General features: G+C 39.3%; 1 protein-coding gene and 1 long non-coding RNA gene across 7 annotated transcripts in view; one reads left to right on the top strand and one right to left on the bottom strand.

Annotated features, from left to right (window-relative positions):
* Nucleotides 1-20,003, top strand: part of LOC143374872 (uncharacterized) — a 617,708-nt gene that overhangs the window by 234,867 nt on the left and 362,838 nt on the right. The gene's annotated exons all lie outside the window — the stretch shown is intronic.
* Nucleotides 1-20,003, bottom strand: part of Wech (tripartite motif containing 71 protein wech) — a 320,032-nt gene that overhangs the window by 5,164 nt on the left and 294,865 nt on the right. The gene's annotated exons all lie outside the window — the stretch shown is intronic.

Raw genomic sequence — 20,003 nt, 5'->3', positions numbered from 1 at the left:
CGCAAGCGAAAAATCAAGACTTCAAATCCCGGTGCGGGATATTACTTTTTTTTTTTAATTATTCACTAATTTCTCCTACTATATTCTCAGCACACTAAAGGCTTAAAAACTATTAATTTACTAAGCATTTTCGAAGCTTGATTTGCTGCTAAAGTGCGATCCTCTTTTGGCTTGTATCGCACCACTCCAAGCGTAAGTACCCTACCTTCTGTCAGTGTGCCGTACGAGCGACAGCTAAAACATCTTGAAACGTTTCCTGTCTGTCGCAATGGAATAGGGCAGTGTCCGATTTGAAAATCGTCAACTGTTTAAGTAAAATATCGTCGTGGGGAAGACGAGCCTTAATTTCATTGCTTACGGTAATATAAAATCGTAAGCAATTTTCGCGGAAGGTGGAAACTTCAACTTCTGTCATTCCCTTGCTTGTCGCATCTTCTAGGAATTCCTCACACTGAGGGCCTAGATCAACTTGAGCCAGGGGAAGTTGATTTTGTTTAAAAGACAAATCTATTAACTTGATATAATTAAAATTCTGTACCAGAAGGGGTTTTAAAAATTATAAATGACATTATTGCGACGGGTACGAGACCAGTCGATATTGTTTTCAAACCTCATTACAGTAATCTGGGGTGCGAGTGGTAAGCCGACCGTAATAGCGGAGCGGGCGGCTCGCTTACCTGAAACGGAAATCACCGATTCTGTAACTGCTCATTGTGACGTGAATTTTAAGGAGTCCATCCTAGAACGGCGCTTATTTTGTAAGTAGCATTTCAAAGAATTATTTCTGTTCATGTATACAAAAGGCAGAAGACCAACATCGTACATTAGCCTGCTGCGAAAATTCTTTGTAAATTAACAGTTTTCAAGTTTTTATTCTACTGAGAATATAGAAAGAGAAGTTAGAAAATAATTAATGAAAAAAGTAGAATCTTCGCATTGAGGTTCAAACCTCGATGAAATGAATTCTCGGCGGAGAGTGGTGCGATACAAGCCAAAAGAGGATCGCACTTTAGCAGCAAATCAAGCTTCGAAAATGCTTAGTAAATTAATAGTTTTTAAGCCTTTAGTCTGCTGAGAATATAGAAAGAGAAATTAGTGAATAATTAAAAAAAAAAGTAATATCCGCACCGGGATTTGAAGTCTTGATTTTTCGCTTGCGCACCAAGCGCTTCGATGTCGGGAAAACGAATTCTCGCCGGAGAGCGGTGGCCAGGCAGCGCGTACGGCACACGGATGGAGGGACGGGTATGCTTGTGTGGTGCGGTACGGACGCTAGGAGGGGGTACGCTTGGTCGTGGAGTGGTGGTAGCGGCCGTGGGACAAAACCCACCGTTCTGGCATCACTGCTCGTAACTTTGGGTGGTGTCGTATACCTGGGTCCATCTGTGCAATGCGCGCGTCCGTCGATTACCAGCTGCAGGTAAATTTCCGAAATGTTGAGTTTTAGTTACTTTATTGGTGATTATTATTTTTTAAATTTACCGCAGGTTATGGTTTATTTCCGGCGATAATTCCCCAAATTTCCGTACGTAAATTTTTCTTCGGCGTTTTTAAACAGACTTATTCATTATCAGCAACAGTGTCAACCGTTATTGAACTACGGATTTTTATCACAACGAACTACGATCACTTTTCGTTTATTTCCTGTTAAATTACTTGTTCGTTTATGGGTTATTTGAAAACGAAATTTACGTATTTCTTGTCCTGTCACTTCAAATAATTATAATTTTCGATTCTTCTAAAAAAAAAAACGTGTATTCATCATTTTACGTTTGACATGATTTACCTTGATTTATCTTTTATTCGTTATTCACTTGAAATGCCAATGATTTCCTTCGATACATGCCGACTTACTTGTTCATAGTACAAGCGCAGCCGCCTACCGCGTAGCCAACGCTACCGCGGGAGCTCGAATGGAAGGCTCGCACTCTGATTGGTCGTTTTTTTTTGTTAATATCTGGCTAACGAAGCTTCGGACAATATTTTCGCTAACGAAAAAGTTGTTTGCAATCATCCCACGAATCACCCCCTTTTAAGAAACGGAAACATTTTTGTTACACACTGTATGCTTCCCAGGTTGGATCTGTTAGGTCGATTGGGATGAGAGGTGTCTACTGTTGGACTATGATCTACTTCCTGGGTGCAGGAATCTCCGGTATTTTAAATCCAGGGGTTTTAGGGTATTCCGGAGTCTTGCGGTGGGATTCCGGCGAGTTTTGTAGTGGTGTCTTGAAGGTTTTTAGTTCTTGTTAGTATTTGGAAGTAAGGTAGATTTTTTCCTTAGGTATCTTACCATTTTTCCAGGAGATTCCGGGAATTGGGTGATCAGAGGAGGAATATTAATCATTTCTTTAAATATATATTCTAATTCCGTTTTGTTTTTTTTTTATTTTCAAAGTGTCGTGCTCCTGAGCATTTCGGCATTTTGCAATGGTGTGAAGTTCGGCGCAAGTTTGAATCGGTTTGTTTCGATAGTGAGTGAACTGGCGCCCTCCCGCGGATCTTTACAATATTTCTTTCGCAATTTTATACTTTTACGCAATAATGCTACTTTTTAGGCTAATTTTCCTGATGTACACCAGAAGTCATTTAAGAAGGAACCCGTTTCACGCATGTAGAATGAGCTGATTGGCTCCGAAAAAGCGTTGGTGGGGGTACAGCCAATAGTGGCTTCTTCCGGCACCAATGAGCGTCAACATGCGCAGAACCGGTCTAAACTCGTCGGTCGACAGGTTCCTTCTTAAATGACAGGGAGTATAATGGGTTACAAAATTTGTGGGTTATTTTCATAGAAATATGGTTTATTATATATTTTATACATAGAAAGTGGGGATGTATTAAATACATTTTGTTTGTGTAAGTGTTCGTGTATATGTATTTGATATAGTCTTTTTTTACGGGACATGCTCCTCCTCTGCAAATTTCTTCATGATATTCTGGCTTCATTTGCTCTATTAATGTACTGCAAAGCTTACAATCTTTTGCTGCCTGCATTGAGAACATTATTATTCTTCGGCAAAAGCGACAAATTCGGTATGTCCGCATGTCTCTATACGCTATGAGATGCGTGTGAGCTTTCATGTCCTCTTTTTCTTTATTTCTATTTCTGCATTGTTTGCACATTAGATGTGGACTGCTTCTTATATAGTACACTTGTTTATCCATTGTATTTTGTAGGCACGTATATTTGTCCATTTGTGTATATATTATTATGTGACTTGCTCGCCATGAGCTACTTTTCGTTACAATGAAGAAATCCTTTGTCTGCTTCTCCTTATATCAAGAGACACGGTAGAGTCTATATTACACAGAGTGTCTATATTACACCACGACCCGCTACCAAGAATCCTTCGATTATCGAATCTCAAAAATGGATGATCCAATTAGATTTTGAGTGGCCTTAATGGATAGCTTGGATTTAATTTACATAAGAAAAGTGTCTTCGTTTGGTTCCTACGTGCCTTATGAGCTGAGATATTTCAATGCAAATTTGCAATTTGCCGAATTTTATGTTCTTCAGATTAAGCATCGTCGTCGTCAAGTGTTGGCAAGAGCGGAACATGAAAGGGTGAGGAAATGTACCGCCAATTGACGCACCACGAAAAAAACAAAAAACAGCTACGTTCCGGTCGCTAGTAACGTAACCTAGCTAATGTCAATCAATTCAATCATAACCTGCCAAGTGTCAAATAAGGTAAGTTGTCAAGATTTTGAAATGTCACGAGTTTTTACACTGTGACGTCCCACTATTTTTCGCGCGGTATAAATTAAAGTCTTCCCCACAAATTACTCCACAACTCCGCCAAAACCCTTAAAATTTAACTCTTATCCCTTTTCCCCAACCACTGGCCATCTAGACCAGGCATGCGCAAGACCCCCAATTCCGGGCGCGATCGCACATTCGAGCTCCAGTTGAGCTCGTTCAAGGACAAGCGAGTCCGCCAAAGAAGTGGGGAGCGACTGGAGTAGTGGGAGCGGAACGTTTAGGTGTATAATACACAGGTTGCCGCAGAGGTCTCCAGAGTTTGACGCTCCGAAAATAAGGCACATTTTGGGGAATTTTTGAAAGAAACGTATTGAGTATTATAATTCCAAACTTTGTACTTTTATTAATTGAAATTTGAAAAATGTGTTCAGAATTTTTGTATGCAATAATAGTAATTTGGTTCAAAGTTATAATGGTAGTAGTAAGAAGGGTTTGAAAAAAAGTTTATTGCTGGCGAACATGATTTTGGGCTGTCGTAATCATCTGAAACAAAAAACGCAAAATTTTTCTTAATCTATATGAGTGTAGTTATCGTATGAACTAAAATGAATGAAAAATGTTGAAAAGCACAAAAATGGTTGTATTTCAAATGAAAACATTAAATTTTTGGGAAAAGCATTTGTTAGTTTTCTGTTGCAAAATTGGATTTTTGCAAATAATTACTTCATTCTAGTTCATACGATAACCACACTCATATAGATTAAGAAAAATTTAGCGTCTTTTGTTTCAGATGATTACAACAGCCAAAATCATGTTCGCCAGCATCAAACTTTTTTTAAACCCCTCTTACTTCTACCATTATAACGTTGAACAAAATTATTATTTTTGCATTAAAAAATTTAAACATATTTTTCAAATCTCAATTAACCTTCTGTACCCTATGCCTGAATCAATTTTGACCCACCGCTTGAGATCGCTAACGCACAGAGTGACGGATCTGTGTATGTCAGCTGCGGCCAAGCCACCATTTAGCTGTTGGGGGTGTCATAAATATATAAACAGGACCTTTCCGGTGACTGCGTTGGAGCAACAATGGGAGGCTCGAGACAATACGATATTTTCCTTGGAGAAAACAAATTGGGAATACGGCCTCTGCAGTCATACATTTCTCACCACGAGTTCTTATACCGAAGAGTGGGGAGTGAGCATACTACGGTCGAGCTCGAGAGCGTATCGAGTGCCCTAGGGCCGACTTAATGTGCACCCCTAATCTAGACGATATACCTTAGCGGTCCCCATCTTGCGATGGTCAAGTACGAAATCTCTTTCCCCTCTTCGCCTTATGAGGCATGATATCCTCCCTCACATTTAAATCTAAACGAGTCCCTCGTTCCAAAAAACCCTCTTAAATCGGGACCACGTATCATCCCCTCTCTACGACCAATCGAATACAAGCCACTCTCACCCCTTTCCAATTAAAACACCCAAAATCGATCCAATGGGTTGAGTACCCCCTTTTCGAACGCCCCAAATAAAAACTCCGGAAGTCCTATTGCGACACATATTTCGTGCATGAGTCACGGTGCATACCGCGCATACCCCTCATACCTAAACACCGTGTAACATCCCACGGGGACTTAAACCGTTAAATACCGACCTTCGATAAAGTAGAACCGATCTATGTTACCACACAAACCGCCCTGTATTACCGCGTAGACTCGTTGTAAATACTTTTATATGTAATTCATAACATAAGCAAATATTAGAAAAACAAATATTATAGCGGCATTAGAAATAATTAAATATAAATACTAATGAAATTACAAAACAAAATAATATATAATAAGCAAGTAAAAAGGAAAATAGTGAATAACGACGTACTGCGCATGCGTCAGCCCGCAAATTTCCCACTATAAAAGGAGGCGCACGCAGCTCGGCGGGCATTCGAAAACTCTGCCAAAAGTAACGAGCTTCGCCCCGGAAACGGTAGCGGTCGTACACTGCAACTATATATATATATATATATATATATCAATAATATCAATATATATATATATATATATATATTGATATTATAATAGTAATTAATATAAAAAAACCATAAAAAACCAAAAACACAAATATATATATTTGCGTTTTTGTTTTTTTTATGGTTTTTTATATTATTCATAGTTGTAAGTAATATTAATTGTTATTTTTGTTATTAGAATTAAGTATTACTGAATAAATAAGTCATTGTTAAGTTTAAGTTTGAATTTTACTTCTTCACTCTTTACCGACGAATCCCCCACATATCCTACATTCGTAGGGGACGCCGCCCTCCTCTCGAAACCTGTAGCGTCCAGTTGTTTTCCGACAACGGAACGTTACAACCGTGTAACGTCCGGTTGCCCGTAGACAACTGAGCGTCACTGGTTCCCGAGAGGAGAGCGGCGTCCCCTCAAGTGTAGGATTGGTGAGGGTTCGTTGTTAGGGAATAAAGGTTTGAAATCCAAATTTTAAAATTCAACAATGGCTATTTTATTTAATAATAGTAACTTATACTTTATAATATTGACAAATTAATATTTCTTACAGCTATGATTGTATATATGTTTTATGTTTTTTTTTTATATGTCAACTTATATACTAGATAAATGAATGTGTTAAAGCGTACGGCCGCTACTGTTTCCGGAGCGGGCGCGTACCCGTTGGCAACGTCTACTGTAAGAACGGTCGCAACCGTTCCCGGAGCGGTCACGTTACTCTTGGCAGAGTTTTGTTCTATGCTCTTTGAAATCTCGCTTTTACCAAGTGGTTCGGCCGCTACCGTTACCGGAGCGGACGCGTTGCCTTTGCAGAAGCGAAGTTCTACAGTTTTTGAACGCTCAGTCTTAACAGGAGCATAAGCATCTCTTACACACTGAAAATCCGTCGCTACCGTTCTGGAACGGACGGGACTTTGCTGATTGGTACTTGGCTGTCTTTCAGATATGAGCATCCACTGGCGGTACTGAGCCTTGACTGTTCTACTGTGCTGCATGCACCCCCTTTTATACTCGAGAATTGATAACGTGGCGCACGCGCAATGAATCGTTTTATAACTTATTTGCTTAATACATTATATTTTATTCTATATTCGTACTAATACTTATTAATTAATTATTTCTAACATTTGTGTAATACTTATTCTTTGAATATCTGTTTGAATCACAATTTATATAAAGGATATGTATAAGAGGTCTGTGCGATGGTTCTACCTTATCGGCGGTCGGTAACGCTAGGTTTGAGTCCGCGTGGGACGTTACAACCGTATAAATACAAGGGCCCCAGAGGCTGTAGCCCTCTTCTACGGAAACAGTTCTACAGAAGTAACTTAGAGTAACCAGTTATTAATTCTAACAAGTGTTAAATTCATTGCGACTTGGCTCAACGAGCAAGATATCTTCAACTGTAAACAATTATTATTACTTATCATACTATTGCGTATCATCCCCATTTATATTATTATGTTATTGTCTATTATTGAAATGAAGGGAACGCACAGACTTGGATAAAAATTAAGGGGACGCACAGGCTTGAATAGAAATGAAGAGGACACACAGGCTTGGATAGAAATGAAGGCGATGCACAGGCTTGGAGTTTGTTCGGAGAAGGTTATATAGACAGAGAAGCATCTTGTTTCGCCCAAGTTTCTGGAAAGTTGTCAAATAAGGTAAAGCGAAAAAAATTGTCAAAAGACATAGCATTAAGAATTAAGAAAATTACGGCGGATTGTATGCAAGGTAGAGCAGGTCACATTAGTGAAGAAAATATGCTGAAAACGCATCTCTCTTGATACTTTTCAATCTTTTGTGAAAGATATTCGTAATACATTAAAATCCACAGTAGTTCCCACGCTATTCGTTAATTTTATTAGTTTCCCATTAAGAATATTTATTTTAATTCACCAATAAACATACTAAATTAATTTTATTCCAACACCAATAAATTGTGAAGAGGGTTTTGACTCAATCCGAATCCGCATTCAAGCGACCCGCGCAATTGCGCGGGTAATCTCGATGTGCCCGCCGCGTCGCTTCATTTTCTATTGTACACAGAGCACTTCCTGTGCTCTGTCGCGCTTCCGTGTTGTTGTCGTCTTCGCCATGCGGCAGAGTAAGACCGTTTCCATTATCAGTATTACGATTCTATATTCTTTGTACGTTATCCTTTTTCAAGAGTCCCAGTATACTCTTTAATATACGTTTATATTCTACAACTGTTGTGTACCCTTTATTCTCTCACGAACCTAACCACAAATTGTGCGTTAAAAATATTGGATCTTTTTATTCATTTTCGTTGAATTACCATTAGCATTTAAATTTCTTGCAATAAGACTTTCTGCCATACGCTCTCACTTCCTTCGAACACATTTTGTAGTCTCTACACTTACTATAGCAAAGGACCACTCTATTTCTATATAAGTTCTACAGGGTGTCCCACTAAGGAATGGACAGCGCGATATCTCTTAAAGTATTGTCGATAAAAATATAAAAAAAAATAGGGAATTGCATGGTTCGAGGGGGCCCATTTATTAGCGCGAACGAATTTTGTTTTCAATTATTATTTTAAAAGATACGATGGTCAAGTTCGGTTTTTCGAATGGAACTATTTTTTTTTTTGAAGACCTGAGTTGATAGTGCGTTCCAAGACAAATTCAAATTTAATGTATACACTTTATTTCCACTGGTTATTAAGATATTGCGCTTGCAAATTTACTGATTTTCACTGCAAGAAACCCCTCTGGAATGGCAAAAACCGGGGGCGGTCTTACTGGCGCCACGGGTGGCACTGCCTGTTGAAATGGATACTTACCTGCCAAAGGTCTACGCCAGAAATGGCAGGCCCAAAGGCTGGACAATTCTTTTCCGTCAGAAATGCTACTTAGGTAGGTACATCTGCGGTATCGAGAAGCGCATCGTTACTTTTATTTCGCACTTGCTTCTACGCTCGGATGGCCGGTTCTTTTGGGAGGGATGCAAGTTGGATTGCTCCCTATGGTTGAAATTTAGTCTAGCAACATTCACTCCTCCTAACCTAACCAATCCAACTTGCATCCCTCCCAAAAGAACCGACCATCCGAGCGTGGAAGCAAGTGCGAAATAAAAGTAACGATGCGCTTCTCGATACCGCAGATGTACCTACCTAAGTAGCATTTCTGACGGAAAAGAATTATCCAGCTTTTGGGCCTGCCATTTCTGGCGTAGACCTTTGGCAGGTAAGTATCCATTTCAACAGGCAGTGCCACCCGTGGCGCCAGTAAGACCGCCCCCGGTTTTTGCCATTCCAGAGGGGTTTCTTGCAGTGAAAATCAGTAAATTTGCAACCGCAATATCTTAAAATCAGTGGAAATAAAGTGTATACATTAAAGCTTATTGAATTTGTCTTGGAACGCACTATCAACTCAGGTCTTCAAAAAAAATAGTTCCATTTGAAAAACCGAACTTGACCATCGTATCTTTTAAAATAATAATCGAAAACAAAATTCGTTCGCGCTAATAAATGGGCCCCCTCGAACCATGCAATTCCCTATTTTTTTTTATATTTTTATCGACAATACTTTAAGAGATATCGCGCTGTCCATTCCTTAGTGGGACACCCTGTAAATAAAGCTATCGCCGGCGGTTGGGTCAGAAGCCGAAACAACGCCTTCACACTTCATACTACTTGAGATGTTTGAAGGAGTTTACTATATCGCGGTCACCGATTGCTGGAAACTATGTTTTAAATGAAATGAAGGAAGTTATCTGCCGTGGCTTCCCTCCCATAGTTCCGCCATCACTTTCAATATCGCTCAATCATTCGCCATCTCGGCGTCCTGTTTGTCTTTTTTCTCACACGATATGAGATTGAGTGTAGTTACCATTGCGACCAATAGTGAAAATACGAAGGTCCTTTGTTTAGATAGTGTGAAAAAGGTGCTCCATAGGGAGGAGATTATATCATGATCAAATGGAGCAGCATTCCTCACAGACGCCAAATTTCTACCCTTGCACAGAAAATACACGTGTACCATTTCCTCTGATTAATTCGCATTGTGAAATGAGTAGGCAAGGCAAGTACGGCCTGGTGTGCGTATTGAAAGTCGCGAAATACCTGGCTTATAGAAAATGTCATAAATCCTGTTACTTTATTGCACACTGAAACATCTGTTTTTAAGTAGCTATCTACATTTAGTTTACATGAAGGTACTAAAAATGGTTTATGACTTTGAAACTGATTCAAATTTGACTTCCGTACATCCACAAATGTCGAGATATTTCCCTGGCAATGTGATAGGAAACGAAATTGCAATTAACACATTCACTACTGTGGCGGTCACCGGCGGCGGCCAACGCTTTGATAGTAAGTAGGTACATAATGTCATTACGAGTAATCGCAAATAGTAAATGCACCATTGCACTATTAAATATTTTACTTTTTGAGACATATGAATAGTCTCTGGCGTGAACGGAAATACATATAGAAGTCACGGAAAAATGATATTTGTTACACCTAGGATTTTCTTGCAAGGTGAATCAAAGCAATAACTTATTTGTTATTGAGAAATAGTATAATTTGAAACTGATAAAGATGGACAACTACAATTCAGTATCACATATCTGTATATATAGTGTATTACAATTATGCAATATCTAGAAACATGTATACTTATCGCAGCAGTATAATTGTTGCTATTTATAGTAACATCATGTTGCTTTTAATTCCAATACGGGTGAGCGTTTGAATGCCGGAGAGGTTATGTCGATAATTGAAATGCACTACAGCACAGCAGTTGAGTGAAATTGAAAGAGTCACTTTATTAAAATTGATGTCTGGCGAGCGTGAGCTTTGAGTACACGTGTTTTTGAGCAACCGAACAATTAAATTACTGTACACGGCACGGTGATCGGTGAGAGAGCACGCCGCCACGTGAGCGAGCACCCACGGCGATTCACAATCGATTAATGAGAACGGGAAAATACTAATGAGCTTATGAAAGGAGCGTTTGAGTTCAAAATAACCGATAGGATGCACTGAGCATTGAGAATTCACTAGTTGAGCAAGAAAACAGAATCGCACGCGACACGTGTATCACTACACGCTACGTGAACAGGAGTGACCGATAAGATGGAAGCCCCTTCCGTTCAGCGTCTTCTCGAACGATCTAGAAGCCGGTCGACGCTGCGCGCTGATTGGTTCATCGATTACTGATCGCCGTGACTTCCGCTCTCCGGGAGATGCTGCTGTGAGAATGAGTGTGGCCGTGAGCAGAACTACCACATTCCCCAACACATGTTATTGCTTGCTTTAATATATGAACTAAATAATATACCATAAATACACTATGTAAGTGATATGTAGGAGTAAAGAGTACATTTGCGTTGAAAAAAAAACACATTTTCTTAAGTCTTTTCGCGGCGTGCTTTCGCGTGCGCACGTAGCCGAGAAAGCCCAGCATAGCGCACGCACCCTTTCAAGTTTTCCAAACTGCTCAAAAATCTGAGAAACCCGTAAATCTGACCCGTGCGCGGCTCGCAGTTACAACAGTGGAAACGTCTTTCTGCAACAAATCGGTCTTGCGCGTCGAAAAAAACGTGCGCGTCTGCGTTAAAACGTCCGTTTTAAGGTGAATGCGAAATTTTAAGGAATGAGTCTAGAGGTCGGATGATGATATTCTCTAGAATATTTCGCGCCAATGCGCATTTTTTATAAACAGGTAATTAGTTATTATTGGGCGATTCATTATAGCGTTTACAAGGAAGTGTGTTGGGTAGGTGCGAAAGCGATTGTTTCGTAAGCGGCATGTCTGTTCGATTCTCGTCATCGCCAATTTTATTAGTCTCATAATTTAATGGGACTCTTTGCATTGTATTAAGGATGTCTTAACCTACAGAAATATATTTTCTTATAATTAAACATTGCAGACGGCAATGGGGAGTCGTTAAAGTCGAGGCATTAAAAAATTCATCCAAAAATGGTGGAACCTTTTCTTCCTCTCCATCCGCCCCTCCCTTGTCGACACAACTGTGTGGTATCGGTGGCTCTTCGCGGTTCTATTACATTGGAGGTTTTCTTCGTGTTGTAATAAACAGAAACATCTAAGGTAAGTAATGTAAGTATGTTCGATAGTCTGCAATTTCAGGCTAAGCAATTTCAGGTTCTATCATCTATTGTTATAGGTGTTTTTCGGCGGCCGTTCGCGACTCTGGTTGTCTAAGTTAAGTAATTCAGGTAAGTATGTTCTGTTTTTGGACAAGCTTTACAGTCTCTGTTTATATTATTTTCATGTTTTAGCTGGACATTGGAGGTCGTACGTGGTACTATTGCGGTACCAATGCATTTAGTAGGGTAAATATGTGAGTATCATCATTATTATAAGCAGGGAAGTAAGTATGCGGCCTTTTCCAGCTAGCCGTTTGCATCGCCCCTTTCTTTTTACTCCTTTCCTGCTCTTCCTTGGCCTGAATGACAATCCGAAAGAAAGTCGCGAGTGCTTCCCAGTCGCTCAGCTTCTTCAAAGCCACCTTCATGCAATCCTCCGTTATAATAGGCTCCGTAAGGTGGAGTGCATCTACCAGGGCCTCGCGCTCCTCATACCAGTCACCCAATATGTACTCGGGATCGTCTGGTACCTTGCAGCTAAACCAGCAAATGTCTGACCTTACGCTCCCAATTCTCTTCAGGTACGTGGCGAACATGCTATGACCTGTAAGCATCTGGGTGAAATGGAAGCTCAGATCACCAAGCTTCCTCTTTATCCAAGGCCTGAGATCCACCTGTAGGTCCATTTTTCGGTGTCACCTTCGCTCCATTCTATGTTCCATGCCTCCAGCATCCGCTCCCGGAGCTCCTTCTTTAAAGCCCTAAGCTCGCGCTTGAACTACTTAAGTTCCCCCTTCTCTGCACCTGCGAGAGGGGCGTCTCTATGAATGTACCTGAAGATTCCACCCCTCTCCCGTATAATAAAACGAAGAGGTGGGAATCCAGCGAGCACATTATAGGCTGCCCCGTCGCGGTCCTACAGGCTCGTATCATCGTAGTCAGCTCTGTTTTGACGTAGAACTACGGCTTCCCCCGAATTACATAGGTACGCAACGGCTATGGGAGGCCAATTTAAGACTTGGATGTCACGAAATATGCAACCCCGTTTCGCCGTTACTACTCGCAAACGGAAAGAGATAGAAAGATGATTTTTATACCTTTAGATAGAGGAAGGAACACTGCATCTAAAACTATATGAACTGTTATTATCAGTTGAATATGAGCGAGTTAGTAGTGTCGCGAAAATTAACGATATTTGATTTTATTTCAGCTCCATGCAGCAAGCACGTTCCGGAAGATTGTAATGTATAAGTGTATGTATTTCTCGTTCAACCGCGCGGTGCCGTTTTATCTTCGCCGAGTTTCGCCAGTCGCTCACGTGATGATTCACAGCTTATTTGAAAAATGAAATTCTTTATTTTCTTCATCGAATCAATATGGCGATGATACCAATGGATTCCTTATGTTTTTCCGATGAAAATCATAACAAATATTATGTAAATCGGACTATTTTTAACGAAGTTAATTTTACATTGTGCAAATCAATTTTTCATGTTATTTCCTTAATTATGATCCGAATTATGTCGTTCGTTGGGCCAATTTCACCGAGAAAACATAAGCACTTGATTGGTGTCATATTTGTAAAGATCTGATTAGAAATACAGAATTCGAGATTCGTCGCTGCTTAGTGCGCAACATTATATGGACCTGCTGGTTTCGATGTATCGAAGACTTGTTAGATCTTGCTAGAGATTCATCTTGTATTTTGCGTCGTGTTTTTTTTTTTGACATTATGCAAATTTGTATTTACTTTAAACAAACCGCGTAACACACATCCGATACTGCAGCAATTTAAAAAAACACAACCCGGTCAAACGTAATATATACTACAGAGCCCGACGAGTTAGGTTTAGGAAGGAAGGCGAATCTTCTGGGAGTCTAAAAAGACCAGTAAAGATAACAGCGGAACGAAAACGACAGCAGCGAGCCCGGGAGAACATGACACGGAAGCGCGCAAAATTGACTCACAAGTCACAAGGGAAATTCGGTTATCCGAACATTCCGATTTTTTTTTAAACTGTGCAGGATTGTAGAGGAGCTCGATAGAAGTATCAGGTAATTTTTCGTTTATCCCCATTTTCGGTTCTTCAGGGCGAAAACACCCCTTAAAGTTAATGTGTGATTTCCTACTTTCCTATATCTCTTGAAAACTATAGCAGATATAAAAAAAATATTATACAGGGTGTCCCACCTAAGACTGGACAGCGCGATATCTCCTAAAGTATTGGAGATAAAAAATTTAAAAAAAATATGGAATTAAATGGTTCGAGAGGCCCAATTTATTTGCCGAGACGATTTTTTTTATTATTATTATTTTAATAGATACGATAGTCAAGTTCGGTTTTTCAAATGTGTTGCGGAACCACAGTAAGTCCTGATTAAATTTTCCATTCGAACTCTTAACTTGAGCGTCTCTTCCCCTCCGGGAGTCGTACCCCCAGGTGTGCTACCTTGTCGAGGTCTGGGGGCTCAATTAATGCGCATTAATTGCTAACAGCAGTGAATCCCTTGCTATTTAAGCGGTTTCTACATTGCCGACCGTGGGTAACTGCCACGCCCCGGTTGCTGTCGAGTTGTTTAATCAGTGATTTTGCTCGCTCTGAACTATCGAATGAGCTGTTCCTCCAACGCGGAGACGTACGACCCCCGGAGGGGAAGGTACGCTCAAGTTAAGAGTTCGAATGGAAGATTTAATCAGGACTCACTGGGGTTCCGCAACAAAATGGAACTATTTTTTTGAAGACCTGAGTTGATAGTGCGTTCCAAGACAAATTCAATAAGCTTTAATGTATACACTTTATTTCCACTGGTTTTTTAAGATATTCCGCTTGCAAAATTACTGATTTTTACTGGAAGAAAACCCTCTGGAATAGCAAGGACCGGGGACGGTCTTACTGGCGCCACGGGTGACATTGCCTGTTGAAATAGATACCTACCTGCCAAAGGTCTGGGTTAGGGATGGCAAGCCCAAAGGCTGGATAATTCTTTTCTTTCAGAAATGCTACTTAGGCAGGTACATCTGCGGTATCGAGAAGCGCACCGTTACTTTTATTTCGCACTTGCTTCTACGCTCGGATGGCCGGTTCTTTTGGGAGGAATGCAAGTTGGATTGGTTATGGTAGGAGGAGTGAAAGTTGCTAGACTAAATTACAACCATAGGGAGCAGATTGTATCAGAACCAATCCAACTTGCATCCCTCCCAAAAGAACCGGCCATCCGAGCATAGAAGCAAGTGCGAAATAAAAGTAACGGTGCGCTTCTCGATACTGCAGATGTACCGGACTAAGTAGCATTTCTGAAGGAAAAGAATTGTTCAGCCTTTGGGCTTGCCATCCCTAACCCAGACCTTTGGCAGGTAGGTATCAGTTTCAACAGGCAATGTCACCCGTGGCGCCAGTAAGACCGTCCCCGGTCCTTGCTATTCCAGAGGGTTTTCTTCCAGTAAAAATCAGTAATTTTGCAAGCGCAATATCTTAAAAACCAGTGGAAATAAAGTGTATACATTAAAGCTTATTCAATTTGTCTTGTTAACGCACTATCAACTCAGGTGTTCAAAAAAAAAAAATAGTTCCATTTGAAAAACCGAACTTGACCATCGTATCTTTTAAAATAATAATAAAAAAAATCGTCTCGGCTAATAAATTAGCCCCCTCGAACCATTCAGTTACATATTTTTTAAAATTTTTTATCTCCAGTACTTTAGGAGATATCCAGCTGTCCAGTCTTCCCGCGGACACCCTGTAATGTGTGATGTCCCGGTCCCACCACATGGGTCACGCCGATTAATTTTCGCCAACGCCGCTAGAGGTCTGCTCTTCTCGCAAGTCCTATGGTCCACTCTCGTTCGTATATATATACAAGTTCCAAGTTATTTCCTCTTAGTTGCCGTGTGTCTAGGGCAGGGGCCGTCAGCTATATCCCTACTGATGAGTCTGGCTGACGGTCCCAAGACGAAACATGCACATCTTCCCTTTTCCTCCTCGATCTTCAATATCAATCCACCTGCCCCGCCCAGTACTCCAAAAAACGGGGCAAGGGATATCCCTCTTTACGTTCCGGAATCTCAATCACCAATGACCATCTCGGTTTCGGACGTAACATAATGAAAACTTAAGGGGAGGTTCTGGTCTAGAGCCCAAAAAAATAGGTGATATTTAGGAATTAATTAAAGGAAAACTACTATATATAATTGAATAGGATTTGCTGCATTGTATTAAGGATGTCTTAGGTTATAGAAATATATTTTTTGTTTTATAATTAATCATTGCAGACAGCCTTGGGGAGTCGTTAAAGTCAAGGTGTAAAAAAATTGATCCAAATCGGTGGGACCTCTATCTCCAAAAGTTATTATCCGATTCGACTAAAACCTTGTTTATTTTGAAGATTATTCTGTTGGCTAGGGGGGGGGGAGGCTAAAAAATTACAAAATTACATTTTTTTAGAAAATAACGACACTTCAAGTTTGAAATCACTTTTCCCTGTATTTTTCGTCCTTTCATCGCCTTTGAAAATTATAAATTTACCATTTTTTGTAAATCTTTTAGCCCCCCCCCCTATATCCAAAAGAATAATCTTCAAAATAAAAAAAGTTTGAGTCGAATCGGATAATAACTTTTGAAGATACAGGCCCCACCGTTTTGAGAACACTGTTTCAAGAAAAACGCATTTGAAGTTTTACGTGAGCGCCGGAGTGGACGGTTGTTGCCCATGCATTTGCCGCTACTCAAATGCCTATACCTTCGCGAATTTTACGAATTTCAACAAATCCTTTTAAACACGTATTCCTAAAAGATTGAACATTCGAAAAATGAAATAAAAAAAATCGACATTTAGACCAGAACCTCCCCTTAAGGAGGTTCGATACCTCACTTGCGGAGCAGGCGGCGAGAGGGGTAAGCCTATGCTTATACATGGGAGCCCCGCAGTGATACCAATCTTAGATAAAAAAAAAATATGTAGACAAAAATGTTATTTACATGTCTATTCCTAATAAAATTATTACTACATATTTTGTTTTGGAATTCAATTAAACAAAAAGTATGTTTAATGCAGTTAGAAATATAATATTTTCATTAAAAGTAGCGTAAAATATGCGAGCGAAATGCGGCAACGTCGCTTTGCGTCCATCTTTTTTTCTCTTTCCACTTTATACTTGTGGCGTCCCTTTGCGCGTTCGTACTGGTTCGCAACAAATTACTAAATACATGTTTACAGCTTGGTAGTGTTTTTACAAATTTTTACTGTATCCTTTGTTCAAGTATACCCTGTATAGATGACTACCTGGCGTACAGCGTTGCCACGTTTCAAACAGTTCCTTCAGGCAGTTCCAAAAATACGAGCACATTGCTGTCTATTTATTCAATTATCTAATAAACCGTACAATAAATGTCCAAATTTTCTTTAGAATTTCATAGGAATACTTAAGCTTTTCAGTGCAACATTTTTTAGGACTTTCTCACTATATTTAAGGACTCTGTGTAACATTTTATAGAAATTTTATCGCTTCTCCCATAACAGCCTGTGTATAAGAGCGCAACTTTGATTTCAATTTTTTCATATACCGTGCTGTCAATCGACTTGAAATTTTAACACAATGCGGACTACACTTTGGACATTAGATCAAAACACTTTTCAAAGATTTCTCATTATTTTTGCTCCGGTATCGAACCTCCTTAAGGCTGCCGTCTCATTTGTGTTATGGTCCGAATCGATCGAAGCGTCCCTTGTAAACAGACGGACCTTAATGAAACTACTGCGGTCGATAAAAGGAAGTTGATGCCTAGACGAATTTTTGACACATTGTTGCCACATCTTCTGTTCTCTCTGTCTCTGCCGCGCTGTTGCCACATCTCTTTCTATCGAGAAGTCTTGAAGGAATACGGCACGATAGCTGCGTCTAGCGTCAGAGCCTCGCTGAGCGTAAAAAAGGATAGCAATAATGAAAGATAGAGAGGTTGGGTAGTGAAGTTAGGAAACATGTCAATGAAACAACACTAATTTGCGAATCAATATTTTTTATGTATACTTAGAAGGATGTAATATTTTGTATAATCAATGTGCAATTGAAGGGTCGGATGCAATAAGGGGATTAGCGCTCGACAATGGGAAAAATTATTGTCCAAACGCTAAGAAAGATTGAAAAATTAAATGTGATTATACTGAATTTTAAAAAATATAGTGTTATAAAGCTCGTCGGGACACATTTTTTCTGTTTACAGTTTGTTTAAAAAAAATTTCATCGTCCAAAATCATTATTTCTTTAAACATAAGTTACGATAACTTGAGTAAATATTAACGGATCGTTATGAAACTTAAAACATAACTTCAGAAAACTCTAGCGAAGCCGTAAAATGTATGCACAAAACTCTTATGTTAAAAAATGTAATAATATTTCATTAAAAATTAATACTGGACATAATCCATGTTTTTCAACGTTCGCCGTTAAAAAGTATCGAGGCAATTTAGAGGTACATTTAACTTGCAGCGACAAAATTTTTCTTTAATATACAAGCAAGATTTTCACCAATTTTCACACTGATTAATAAATAATTGTAGAAGATATGGCTATATATATAAATTCCGCACGCCACCAACAGTCAACAACTGCGTATATTGCGCTATTTAACAGCACTCGCGTTGACAGATGGTGCCGCGCGGAATTTATATATATCGTGTTAAATGTGAAATAATTAATACAAGAAGAATAATACTGTATGTCTCGATTGAGATCACGCTATAAAACGACGGGGTACAAGAAGGATCTAAATCGGAAGTCGCCTACTGCAGCGCTGCATACCGTCGCGAATCTCTATCGTATCGCCATATCTTCTACAATTATTTATGAATCATTGTGAAAATTGGTGAAAATCTTTTTTATATTAAGGAAAAACTTTGTCGCTGCAAGTTATATGTACCTCAAAATTACCTCGATTCTTTTTAACGGCGAACGTTGAAAAACATGGGTTATTAAATAAACCGATTTATACTGTGTTTCAACTGATTTTAATCTGGAAAATCTCAGCAGTATGTTACTAAAAATTAACAAAATTTTAAAAACCCGACTACTTAAAAAGTGAACTAAAATGACAAAAAAAGGGACTTAATTCATTTATACATGGTATATTATTTATCATAAATGATTTGATGTAATTACATTCGAACATTACATTACGTTCAATATTGTGTATCACTGTTCGCCCTAATTAGATTCGATGGGCTATTAATAACGCTAACAGTATTCCCCAAAGAGAGAAACAATGTATAATTTACAAAATACGCTGAAGTTAAAATGTCACTATATAAGCATGAATTTGCATTGATGTTGTCCACCTCTTTTTGTTACTAGCTTGAAACACTTTCTTTAGTCATTGCGGTACTTGCTTGTAATTATTTAAATTGTCATCATATTATTATCCCATTTATGATAAATACTATACCATATATAAATAAATTAAGTCTTGTTTTTGTCATTTTAGTTCCCCTTTTACGCAGTCGGGTTTTAAATTTTTTTTTATTTTTTACTTTTTAGTTATATATAGCAATATTGTATGGTAAGGGCTGCAGCCTGTTTAGTTCATTGGAGTGAGGAATGTTAAAAACTCTCCTCGAATCCAGATCACTACTTGCAAGTCCTTCCAATTTTTTTATTTCTATTTCACAATTTTGAAAATTATATATCGTAGGACATTTCTAAAGACACCTCATTTGTCCAAACCGGTGTATCCGTACAGGCTCTAGAGCGTAACATCTGGACATGCAAACATAGCTTGATAAACACAATACTCTCCTTTACGTGCCGCAGTCGGGTAAAAACATTACGTTTTACATTTTATTAATACATAATCCACCGCAAGCAACACTATATGCCTCTCGAACCGAGATTAGAAATCGCCGAATAGCCCAAATCCGCAGCTCGAAGAGAGATAACGGATAAACATAATATATCTTTTATTCTAATTTATCCAGATATTATCTTTGCCCATCTTTGTTCTCCAGCCGCTTCGCCGTGATTCATTCAAGCCTTCCTGACGACAAACAGTAATAGGGGAAATGCGGCAACAACGCGATATGACTCTCGATACGTATTGGCAACTATGTCTTTCCTACATTTATCGGTCAGCTTGGACTTCCACCGGTTCTGATGGTACATGGCGCGAATATACCATTAGCGCCGGTGACGGAGAATCGTTGA

The sequence above is a fragment of the Andrena cerasifolii genome, chromosome 1 (assembly GCF_050908995.1).
Source record: "Andrena cerasifolii isolate SP2316 chromosome 1, iyAndCera1_principal, whole genome shotgun sequence".
Taxonomy (NCBI): domain Eukaryota; kingdom Metazoa; phylum Arthropoda; class Insecta; order Hymenoptera; family Andrenidae; genus Andrena; species Andrena cerasifolii.
This window is presented reverse-complemented; position numbering and strand designations above follow the sequence as displayed.